A 12,688-nucleotide genomic window follows, 5' to 3' on the forward strand; every position below is an offset into this window, starting at 1 on the left:
CCGCTTCGTCAGGGGTGATAGCTTACCGAATAAAACCTCCGTCTTTATATCCTAAATAGAGCGGCCATCAGTGCGCACCGGTGTATGTGACTACCTCCGAACCGGAAGTAAAGAAACTGGAACCCGCATGGAGGAATGTCAGCGGCGCGATGTACTCGCGCTTGCGCACACGATAGAAGAAACCAAGTGAGGGCAGACGTCTCTGCCCATACTGTTCCAGTGCGCACGCGCCGGAACTATAGCCGGCGGTCCGCATCGGAGCAGAGAGAACAAGAAGGGGAATCGCCTACAGAGGCGTGTGATAATATGAGGTGACAGTGTACTACGGGAAGAAGAGAACAGGAAGGGATATGGCCGACCTAAATCCTAATACTAAAGGAAAAACATATAATTAGCACAATAATCTTATACAATAAGAAATAACAAAAAACACCCAATGACAAAAATAAATATAAAAGGAAATAAACATAAACATGAAAATGAAAATAAATATAACGATAACATAAACAAAAAACACTAACCAATCACCAAACAAAACCCTTATAAACGATAACCATAATACAAAATACACAAATAACCAAGAATATAATATAAAAATACCCATATAACATAGCCTGCCACCCATGGTAGAAATTGCCAACCCTCCATAGACCTAATAGTCCATAAGATATCACTGGTGTCCCCAGAATAGTTCACAATGATAAAGATCCATTGGGAAAAGGGAAAAAATTCCCGCCGATCAATCCAATTCCACAAAAAAGTACGTCACAAGTCCCGATGTTATCCATTCCAGAAATAAATGCGGTATCCAGTATGTCCAAACATCGAAGTGAAACTTTGGGGGAGACCTTCTCAAGATAGCCATCCAACCAAAAAACCTCGTCAAAGAATCATCCGTCACGTAAGGATCAAACAAGAAGGAGTCCGATATAGAGATCATACAGGGAATGACTATCCCAGGAAGCCTGTAAAAAGGAGATCTTCATTAATGCCCTGAGGTGCTATAGACTTAAGCAGATAAATCCACCGAGACTCCAATTGTAGGAGCCGTTTATGCAAGGAACCACCCCTCCCAGAGCCCCTAACATGTTCCAAGCCAATAATCTTGGTGTTGGCATAGCTACCACCATGGTGAAGCAGGTAATGAGAGGCCACCGTGGTAAGAGTCTTACCCTTTCGGCTGTCCGCGGCCGCCATGTTAATAGTGGAGAAATGACCCTGCATTCTCCTGCGTAATTCCTGCGAAGTCTGACCTACATAAATGCAGGGACATGAGCATATTAGAGCATAAATGACGTGAGTGGTTTTACAGTTGATATACGATTTTATTCTATGTTGCACCTGATCTACCGGGTTGCAAAAAGAATCACGCGTCGGATGCATGTATGGACACATATTGCAATCCCCGCATGGAAATGAGCCTCTCAAAACAATACCCCGATTAAGTCTTCGTGTGGGTCTATTATAATGGCTTTGGGTAAGAATGTCCTTAAAATTAGGCGCCCTCCTAGCCGTTGTTAGTGGCCGCGCACTGACAACCTGAGATGTTTGAGTGTCAGTGGTCAAAATCCTCCAGTGGTTATTCAAAATCCTACTCACCTGAGACCATTGGGTGTGATATCCCGTGATGAATCGCGCATAGCTATCTGGTCTCCTCTTGTTGGTAACAAGTAAAGAATCTTGTGTCTGCTGTTTTGCCCTCTGATAAGCCCGAGAGATGCATTTTTTAGGATAATTCCTTGTTAGAAACCTTTTAGTCAGGTCCTGGGCTGTCGCCTTGAAGTCCGAATCCTGCGTACAGTTCCGTCTCGCCCTAAGAAATTGCCCAGTCGGAATTCCGTCCCTGGTGTGTTTCGGATGAAAACTCCGATATTCCAGCAGGCTATTGACAGCAGTGGGCTTCCGGTATAGACATGTAGATAGCATGCCGTCCTGACTCTTGACTTCCAGGTCCAAAAAATTAACTACAATGGAGGAGAAATGATGAGTCAAGAAAATATTGAAAGTATTATTGTTAAGGAACCCCAGAAACTGAAGACATTCCTCAGGAGAGCCAGACCAAATGAAAAATATATCGTCTATAAAGAGCGACCAATGTCGCACCCTGCTGTTAAAAATATCAGATGTATAGACGATAGTCGACTCCCACCACCCTAAAAAAAGATTAGCGAAGGCCGGGGCACACCTCGCCCCCATGGCCACACCAGATGTCTGCAAAAAATAAGTCCTGTCAAACAGAAAAAAATTGTGTCTCAAAGCAAAATTAAGCAAATCAACAATAAAAGAATCATGCATTCTATCTGAATTAATCTGTTGGTCAAGAAAGAACATGACTGCATGTATGCCGTCATCATGATTGATGTTTGAGTACAACGACTCAACGTCGCAGGTGACCATGAGCTCCCCTGGTTCTAGTGACACCCCTTTGTACATGCTGATAAAATGCGAAGAGTCTCTCGTATATGATGGCAATACCGCCACAAGCGGCTGCAGAAAAAAGTCGACATAGGTACAAGCCCTCTCACACAAGCTGCCAATGCTGGAGACTATCGGACGACCCGGAGGCTTGTTGGTACTCTTGTGGACTTTGGGTAACATGTAGAAAGTTGGCGTAACTGGTTGTTCTACCCAAATAAAGTCCCGCTCCTGAACATTGATGATCCCCAGTTCAAACGTCCTATCAATGAGTCTCCTCAGCTTGGTGGCATAAACCCCCGTGGGATCAGAGGGGAGCCTACGATAAAAGCGTGTATCGTCCAATTGTCTATGGGCTTCTTCCAAATACATATTATGGGGCCATAGAACAATATTGCCCCCTTTATCCGCTTCCCTGATTAGAAACTCTTTGTTATTCTTGAGGTTAAGCATAGCCCTGCGCTCCTGGTCAGTGAGGTTAATACCAACACCCGACCTATCAGGTAACGCCTCAATGTCCTGTTTAACCATCTCAAAATAAATTTTAACAGCTGGAACAGTAGAGAGGGGAGGACATACCAAAGACCTGTTTTTGTGAGGAAATCGTGGCCTACCTGTGGAGGACTCCCCTTCCTGTAGCAAATCCATAAGATCCTGAAACGTTCTCTGTTCCGTTTGATCAATAGTAGACATACTTTGTGGATGATTATGCAACACCTGCAACGTAATTTTTCTACAAAAGAGAAAAAGATCCTTTATTAGCGTGAATTTGTCCGTCAGTTGTGATGGCGAGAAGGTCAACCCCCTCCTCAATATAGAAGCCTCTACAGTGGTTAATTGATGTTCAGACAAATTAATAATTTGTAGAGTATCAGCATCAAGGTTGTCATACTCACGGAAATTGTCCATGGACTGTGTATTTATTTGCGGTTCTTCCTCCGTTGATTCTGGAACACCGGTCTGGAATTCCTGTTCCTGGTGACTCGAGTGAAGAGACTTGTGTCTCCTCCGCCCCCGTCTGACTCTGGTCCTACTTCTGACTCGCTTTCCGCGGAAGATAAAAAATCGCTCGATAAATGTCCATCCATAGTTGGACCGTATCGTGCTGGCTCCTTCAGATTGGATCTAGTACTCGGCCCCCGGCGCTGATTCCCTTGATGTCTCCAATTAAAAGCCACTTTCCGATCAAAGTCTGACTTGTCTCTTAGAAATTTTGATCTCTTTTTATCCCTGATCTCTTTATCATATTTGTCCAGAGCCTCCTTTAATTTCACCTTAAAAGGCTGGATCTGTGTTATCTCATCAAATTTATTGAGACCATTCTCCAAACTCTTAATTTCAGTTTTAACATGGCACAGGAGTTCTCTATCGTGTGAGATTAATAGATTGATCAAAATCTGTGAACACCGTAACAAGCCGTCCTCCCATGTAGCACGGAAGGCTACTGAGGGCTCCCATGCCGGAAAGATGGGAATTCTCAAACCTCTCGGTACCAAGTTCAATTTAAGGTATTCCTCAAGGCAACGAATATTCCACAATAATTTAATACCTTGTTTTTGCGCCGCCATAAGCTCTGTGGTTAGCCGTGAAAAATCCGACTCCGGACACCCCTGAATAGTATCTGTAAACGCCGCTGAAGCAGAAACTCTCCATGCGGCCTCCCTAGCATCCCAGTCCATCCTGGGACACAACAAATGCGCACCAAAAGGCCCCTATATATCTTAATTATAGATCTAAAAATAATTTAGGTCCTAATAAACCGTGTGCCGCCAAGCCCAGAAAGGCAACAACAAGGATGCCTAGACAGAACAATTATACACAGAAAAAATGCTGGCGCACTACAAATACTACCTATGCACTAATATCAAACGGGGGTGCAGTAAAGTGGCCAAAAGCAATCTAACCAAAAGGAAAAGAAGCCACAATATAATCTGCACACCACCAATAAGTTATATGAAACAAAAGACAATTTTATTGGTAACAAAGGTAATTTAAAAACAGTTAAAAATACACAGAACAACTCCCCCATGAGGCCTGTCCAAAACAATATCTCATAAATGGTATAGATAACACATGGTGCCTGACACAAGTACACAAAATATAAAGGCACAGCTGGGTTTAATCCATACAAATGTATACACCACCTGTTATTCCATCCCAGTAGGGAAATCCAAGTCCCGGCTACAAGCCTAATAATATAGATAACCCATGGGAGAAAATATAGAAGATAATAAGATATCAGTCCCTACTGAAGGATGGATAGAGCATGGCCATTGCCCCTAATAAGGCTGTCAAATAAACAAAAAACAAAAAAACCTCAACAGCGTGCGTAGAGAACCCAAAAAGGAACCTATAGTAAGGAGGGTAACTCCGGCAACCAATGCATGGATCAGGACCGCAGGGTGGGAGAACCCAACGCGTATCGCGGTTACAACGACCGCTTCGTCAGGGGTGATAGCTTACCGAATAAAACCTCCGTCTTTATATCCTAAATAGAGCGGCCATCAGTGCGCACCGGTGTATGTGACTACCTCCGAACCGGAAGTAAAGAAACCGGAACCCGCATGGAGGAATGTCAGCGGCGCGATGTACTCGCGCTTGCGCACACGATAGAAGAAACCAAGTGAGGGCAGACGTCTCTGCCCATACTGTTCCAGTGCGCACGCGCCGGAACTATAGCCGGCGGTCCGCATCGGAGCAGAGAGAACAAGAAGGGGAATCGCCTACAGAGGCGTGTGATAATATGAGGTGACAGTGTACTACGGGAAGAAGAGAACAGGAAGGGATATGGCCGACCTAAATCCTAATACTAAAGGAAAAACATATAATTAGCACAATAATCTTATACAATAAGAAATAACAAAAAACACCCAATGACAAAAATAAATATAAAAGGAAATAAACATAAACATGAAAATGAAAATAAATATAACGATAACATAAACAAAAAACACTAACCAATCACCAAACAAAACCCTTATAAACGATAACCATAATACAAAATACACAAATAACCAAGAATATAATATAAAAATACCCATATAACATAGCCTGCCACCCATGGTAGAAATTGCCAACCCTCCATAGACCTAATAGTCCATAAGATATCACTGGTTTCCCCAGAATAGTTCACAATGATAAAGATCCATTGGGAAAAGGGAAAAAATTCCCGCCGATCAATCCAATTCCACAAAAAAGTACGTCACAAGTCCCGATGTTATCCATTCCAGAAATAAATGCGGTATCCAGTATGTCCAAACATCGAAGTGAAACTTTGGGGGAGACCTTCTCAAGATAGCCATCCAACCAAAAAACCTCGTCAAAGAATCATCCGTCACGTAAGGATCAAACAAGAAGGAGTCTGATATAGAGATCATACAGGGAATGACTATCCCAGGAAGCCTGTAAAAAGGAGATCTTCATTAATGCCCTGAGGTGCTATAGACTTAAGCAGATAAATCCACCGAGACTCCAATTGTAGGAGCCGTTTATGCAAGGAACCACCCCTCCCAGAGCCCCTAACATGTTCCAAGCCAATAATCTTGGTGTTGGCATAGCTACCACCATGGTGAAGCAGGTAATGAGAGGCCACCGTGGTAAGAGTCTTACCCTTTCGGCTGTCCGCGGCCGCCATGTTAATAGTGGAGAAATGACCCTGCATTCTCCTGCGTAATTCCTGCGAAGTCTGACCTACATAAATGCAGGGACATGAGCATATTAGAGCATAAATGACGTGAGTGGTTTTACAGTTGATATACGATTTTATTCTATGTTGCACCTGATCTACCGGGTTGCAAAAAGAATCACGCGTCGGATGCATGTATGGACACGTATTGCAATCCCCGCATGGAAATGAGCCTCTCAAAACAATACCCCGATTAAGTCTTCGTGTGGGTCTATTATAATGGCTTTGGGTAAGAATGTCCTTAAAATTAGGCGCCCTCCTAGCCGTTGTTAGTGGCCGCGCACTGACAACCTGAGATGTTTGAGTGTCAGTGGTCAAAATCCTCCAGTGGTTATTCAAAATCCTACTCACCTGAGACCATTGGGTGTGATATCCCGTGATGAATCGCGCATAGCTATCTGGTCTCCTCTTGTTGGTAACAAGTAAAGAATCTTGTGTCTGCTGTTTTGCCCTCTGATAAGCCCGAGAGATGCATTTTTTAGGATAATTCCTTGTTAGAAACCTTTTAGTCAGGTCCTGGGCTGTCGCCTTGAAGTCCGAATCCTGCGTACAGTTCCGTCTCGCCCTAAGAAATTGCCCAGTCGGAATTCCGTCCCTGGTGTGTTTCGGATGAAAACTCCGATATTCCAGCAGGCTATTGACAGCAGTGGGCTTCCGGTATAGACATGTAGATAGCATGCCGTCCTGACTCTTGACTTCCAGGTCCAAAAAATTAACTACAATGGAGGAGAAATGATGAGTCAAGAAAATATTGAAAGTATTATTGTTAAGGAACCCCAGAAACTGAAGACATTCCTCAGGAGAGCCAGACCAAATGAAAAATATATCGTCTATAAAGCGCGACCAATGTCGCACCCTGCTGTTAAAAATATCAGATGTATAGACGATAGTCGACTCCCACCACCCTAAAAAAAGATTAGCGAAGGCCGGGGCACACCTCGCCCCCATGGCCACACCAGATGTCTGCAAAAAATAAGTCCTGTCAAACAGAAAAAAATTGTGTCTCAAAGCAAAATTAAGCAAATCAACAATAAAAGAATCATGCATTCTATCTGAATTAATCTGTTGGTCAAGAAAGAACATGACTGCATGTATGCCGTCATCATGATTGATGTTTGAGTACAACGACTCAACGTCGCAGGTGACCATGAGCTCCCCTGGTTCTAGTGACACCCCTTTGTACATGCTGATAAAATGCGAAGAGTCTCTCGTATATGATGGCAATACCGCCACAAGCGGCTGCAGAAAAAAGTCGACATAGGTACAAGCCCTCTCACACAAGCTGCCAATGCTGGAGACTATCGGACGACCCGGAGGCTTGTTGGTACTCTTGTGGACTTTGGGTAACATGTAGAAAGTTGGCGTAACTGGTTGTTCTACCCAAATAAAGTCCCGCTCCTGAACATTGATGATCCCCAGTTCAAACGTCCTATCAATGAGTCTCCTCAGCTTGGTGGCATAAACCCCCGTGGGATCAGAGGGGAGCCTACGATAAAAGCGTGTATCGTCCAATTGTCTATGGGCTTCTTCCAAATACATATTATGGGGCCATAGAACAATATTGCCCCCTTTATCCGCTTCCCTGATTAGAAACTCTTTGTTATTCTTGAGGTTAAGCATAGCCCTGCGCTCCTGGTCAGTGAGGTTAATACCAACACCCGACCTATCAGGTAACGCCTCAATGTCCTGTTTAACCATCTCAAAATAAATTTTAACAGCTGGAACAGTAGAGAGGGGAGGACATACCAAAGACCTGTTTTTGTGAGGAAATCGTGGCCTACCTGTGGAGGACTCCCCTTCCTGTAGCAAATCCATAAGATCCTGAAACGTTCTCTGTTCCGTTTGATCAATAGTAGACATACTTTGTGGATGATTATGCAACACCTGCAACGTAATTTTTCTACAAAAGAGAAAAAGATCCTTTATTAGCGTGAATTTGTCCGTCAGTTGTGATGGCGAGAAGGTCAACCCCCTCCTCAATATAGAAGCCTCTACAGTGGTTAATTGATGTTCAGACAAATTAATAATTTGTAGAGTATCAGCATCAAGGTTGTCATACTCACGGAAATTGTCCATGGACTGTGTATTTATTTGCGGTTCTTCCTCCGTTGATTCTGGAACACCGGTCTGGAATTCCTGTTCCTGGTGACTCGAGTGAAGAGACTTGTGTCTCCTCCGCCCCCGTCTGACTCTGGTCCTACTTCTGACTCGCTTTCCGCGGAAGATAAAAAATCGCTCGATAAATGTCCATCCATAGTTGGACCGTATCGTGCTGGCTCCTTCAGATTGGATCTAGTACTCGGCCCCCGGCGCTGATTCCCTTGATGTCTCCAATTAAAAGCCACTTTTCGATCAAAGTCTGACTTGTCTCTTAGAAATTTTGATCTCTTTTTATCCCTGATCTCTTTATCATATTTGTCCAGAGCCTCCTTTAATTTCACCTTAAAAGGCTGGATCTGTGTTATCTCATCAAATTTATTGAGACCATTCTCCAAACTCTTAATTTCAGTTTTAACATGGCACAGGAGTTCTCTATCGTGTGAGATTAATAGATTGATCAAAATCTGTGAACACCGTAACAAGCCGTCCTCCCATGTAGCACGGAAGGCTACTGAGGGCTCCCATGCCGGAAAGATGGGAATTCTCAAACCTCTCGGTACCAAGTTCAATTTAAGGTATTCCTCAAGGCAACGAATATTCCACAATAATTTAATACCTTGTTTTTGCGCCGCCATAAGCTCTGTGGTTAGCCGTGAAAAATCCGACTCCGGACACCCCTGAATAGTATCTGTAAACGCCGCTGAAGCAGAAACTCTCCATGCGGCCTCCCTAGCATCCCAGTCCATCCTGGGACACAACAAATGCGCACCAAAAGGCCCCTATATATCTTAATTATAGATCTAAAAATAATTTAGGTCCTAATAAACCGTGTGCCGCCAAGCCCAGAAAGGCAACAACAAGGATGCCTAGACAGAACAATTATACACAGAAAAAATGCTGGCGCACTACAAATACTACCTATGCACTAATATCAAACGGGGGTGCAGTAAAGTGGCCAAAAGCAATCTAACCAAAAGGAAAAGAAGCCACAATATAATCTGCACACCACCAATAAGTTATATGAAACAAAAGACAATTTTATTGGTAACAAAGGTAATTTAAAAACAGTTAAAAATACACAGAACAACTCCCCCATGAGGCCTGTCCAAAACAATATCTCATAAATGGTATAGATAACACATGGTGCCTGACACAAGTACACAAAATATAAAGGCACAGCTGGGTTTAATCCATACAAATGTATACACCACCTGTTATTCCATCCCAGTAGGGAAATCCAAGTCCCGGCTACAAGCCTAATAATATAGATAACCCATGGGAGAAAATATAGAAGATAATAAGATATCAGTCCCTACTGAAGGATGGATAGAGCATGGCCATTGCCCCTAATAAGGCTGTCAAATAAACAAAAAACAAAAAAACCTCAACAGCGTGCGTAGAGAACCCAAAAAGGAACCTATAGTAAGGAGGGTAACTCCGGCAACCAATGCATGGATCAGGACCGCAGGGTGGGAGAACCCAACGCATATCGCGGTTACAACGACCGCTTCGTCAGGGGTGATAGCTTACCGAATAAAACCTCCGTCTTTATATCCTAAATAGAGCGGCCATCAGTGCGCACCGGTGTATGTGACTACCTCCGAACCGGAAGTAAAGAAACCGGAACCCGCATGGAGGAATGTCAGCGGCGCGATGTACTCGCGCTTGCGCACACGATAGAAGAAACCAAGTGAGGGCAGACGTCTCTGCCCATACTGTTCCAGTGCGCACGCGCCGGAACTATAGCCGGCGGTCCGCATCGGAGCAGAGAGAACAAGAAGGGGAATCGCCTACAGAGGCGTGTGATAATATGAGGTGACAGTGTACTACGGGAAGAAGAGAACAGGAAGGGATATGGCCGACCTAAATCCTAATACTAAAGGAAAAACATATAATTAGCACAATAATCTTATACAATAAGAAATAACAAAAAACACCCAATGACAAAAATAAATTTAAAAGGAAATAAACATAAACATGAAAATGAAAATAAATATAACGATAACATAAACAAAAAACACTAACCAATCACCAAACAAAACCCTTATAAACGATAACCATAATACAAAATACACAAATAACCAAGAATATAATATAAAAATACCCATATAACATAGCCTGCCACCCATGGTAGAAATTGCCAACCCTCCATAGACCTAATAGTCCATAAGATATCACTGGTGTCCCCAGAATAGTTCACAATGATAAAGATCCATTGGGAAAAGGGAAAAAATTCCCGCCGATCAATCCAATTCCACAAAAAAGTACGTCACAAGTCCCGATGTTATCCATTCCAGAAATAAATGCGGTATCCAGTATGTCCAAACATCGAAGTGAAACTTTGGGGGAGACCTTCTCAAGATAGCCATCCAACCAAAAAACCTCGTCAAAGAATCATCCGTCACGTAAGGATCAAACAAGAAGGAGTCCGATATAGAGATCATACAGGGAATGACTATCCCAGGAAGCCTGTAAAAAGGAGATCTTCATTAATGCCCTGAGGTGCTATAGACTTAAGCAGATAAATCCACCGAGACTCCAATTGTAGGAGCCGTTTATGCAAGGAACCACCCCTCCCAGAGCCCCTAACATGTTCCAAGCCAATAATCTTGGTGTTGGCATAGCTACCACCATGGTGAAGCAGGTAATGAGAGGCCACCGTAGTAAGAGTCTTACCCTTTCGGCTGTCCGCGGCCGCCATGTTAATAGTGGAGAAATGACCCTGCATTCTCCTGCGTAATTCCTGCGAAGTCTGACCTACATAAATGCAGGGACATGAGCATATTAGAGCATAAATGACGTGAGTGGTTTTACAGTTGATATACGATTTTATTCTATGTTGCACCTGATCTACCGGGTTGCAAAAAGAATCACGCGTCGGATGCATGTATGGACACATATTGCAATCCCCGCATGGAAATGAGCCTCTCAAAACAATACCCCTATTAAGTCTTCGTGTGGGTCTATTATAATGGCTTTGGGTAAGAATGTCCTTAAAATTAGGCGCCCTCCTAGCCATTGTTAGTGGCCGCGCACTGACAACCTGAGATGTTTGAGTGTCAGTGGTCAAAATCCTCCAGTGGTTATTCAAAATCCTACTCACCTGAGACCATTGGGTGTGATATCCCGTGATGAATCGCGCATAGCTATCTGGTCTCCTCTTGTTGGTAACAAGTAAAGAATCTTGTGTCTGCTGTTTTGCCCTCTGATAAGCCCGAGAGATGCATTTTTTAGGATAATTCCTTGTTAGAAACCTTTTAGTCAGGTCCTGGGCTGTCGCCTTGAAGTCCGAATCCTGCGTACAGTTCCGTCTCGCCCTAAGAAATTGCCCAGTCGGAATTCCGTCCCTGGTGTGTTTCGGATGAAAACTCCGATATTCCAGCAGGCTATTGACAGCAGTGGGCTTCCGGTATAGACATGTAGATAGCATGCCGTCCTGACTCTTGACTTCCAGGTCCAAAAAATTAACTACAATGGATGAGAAATGATGAGTCAAGAAAATATTGAAAGTATTATTGTTAAGGAACCCCAGAAACTGAAGACATTCCTCAGGAGAGCCAGACCAAATGAAAAATATATCGTCTATAAAGCGCGACCAATGTCGCACCCTGCTGTTAAAAATATCAGATGTATAGACGATAGTCGACTCCCACCACCCTAAAAAAAGATTAGCGAAGGCCGGGGCACACCTCGCCCCCATGGCCACACCAGATGTCTGCAAAAAATAAGTCCTGTCAAACAGAAAAAAATTGTGTCTCAAAGCAATCCATGCGGGGATTGCAATATGTGTCCATACATGCATCCGACGCGTGATTCTTTTTGCAACCCGGTAGATCAGGTGCAACATAGAATAAAATCGTATATCAACTGTAAAACCACTCACGTCATTTATGCTCTAATATGCTCATGTCCCTGCATTTATGTAGGTCAGACTTCGCAGGAATTACGCAGGAGAATGCAGGGTCATTTCTCCACTATTAACATGGCGGCCGCGGACAGCCGAAAGGGTAAGACTCTTACCACGGTGGCCTCTCATTACCTGCTTCACCATGGTGGTAGCTATGCCAACACCAAGATTATTGGCTTGGAACATGTTAGGGGCTCTGGGAGGGGTGGTTCCTTGCATAAACGGCTCCTACAATTGGAGTCTCGGTGGATTTATCTGCTTAAGTCTATAGCACCTCAGGGCATTAATGAAGATCTCCTTTTTACAGGCTTCCTGGGATAGTCATTCCCTGTATGATCTCTATATCGGACTCCTTCTTGTTTGATCCTTACGTGACGGATGATTCTTTGACGAGGTTTTTTGGTTGGATGGCTATCTTGAGAAGGTCTCCCCCAAAGTTTCACTTCGATGTTTGGACATACTGGATACCGCATTTATTTCTGGAATGGATAACATCGGGACTTGTGACGTACTTTTTTGTGGAATTGGATTGATCGGCGGGAATTTTTTCCCTTTTCCCAATGGATCTTTATCATTGTGAA

At 43.6% G+C, this 12,688-nt stretch overlaps 1 protein-coding gene and 1 long non-coding RNA gene across 2 annotated transcripts in view; one reads left to right on the top strand and one right to left on the bottom strand.

The window, feature by feature from the left end:
* LOC138663821 (zinc finger protein 182-like) overlaps positions 1-12,688 on the top strand; it is a 113,834-nt gene that overhangs the window by 48,573 nt on the left and 52,573 nt on the right. The window lies entirely within an intron of this gene.
* Positions 878-1,704, bottom strand: LOC138663830 (uncharacterized). The gene is made up of 3 exons (XR_011318242.1): positions 1,600-1,704; positions 1,173-1,253; positions 878-965 (listed from the first exon to the last, which is right to left on the bottom strand). It is a non-coding gene; the product is annotated as an uncharacterized lncRNA (long non-coding RNA).

This window comes from Ranitomeya imitator, chromosome 2 (genome assembly GCF_032444005.1).
Source record: "Ranitomeya imitator isolate aRanImi1 chromosome 2, aRanImi1.pri, whole genome shotgun sequence".
NCBI lineage: Eukaryota > Metazoa > Chordata > Amphibia > Anura > Dendrobatidae > Ranitomeya > Ranitomeya imitator.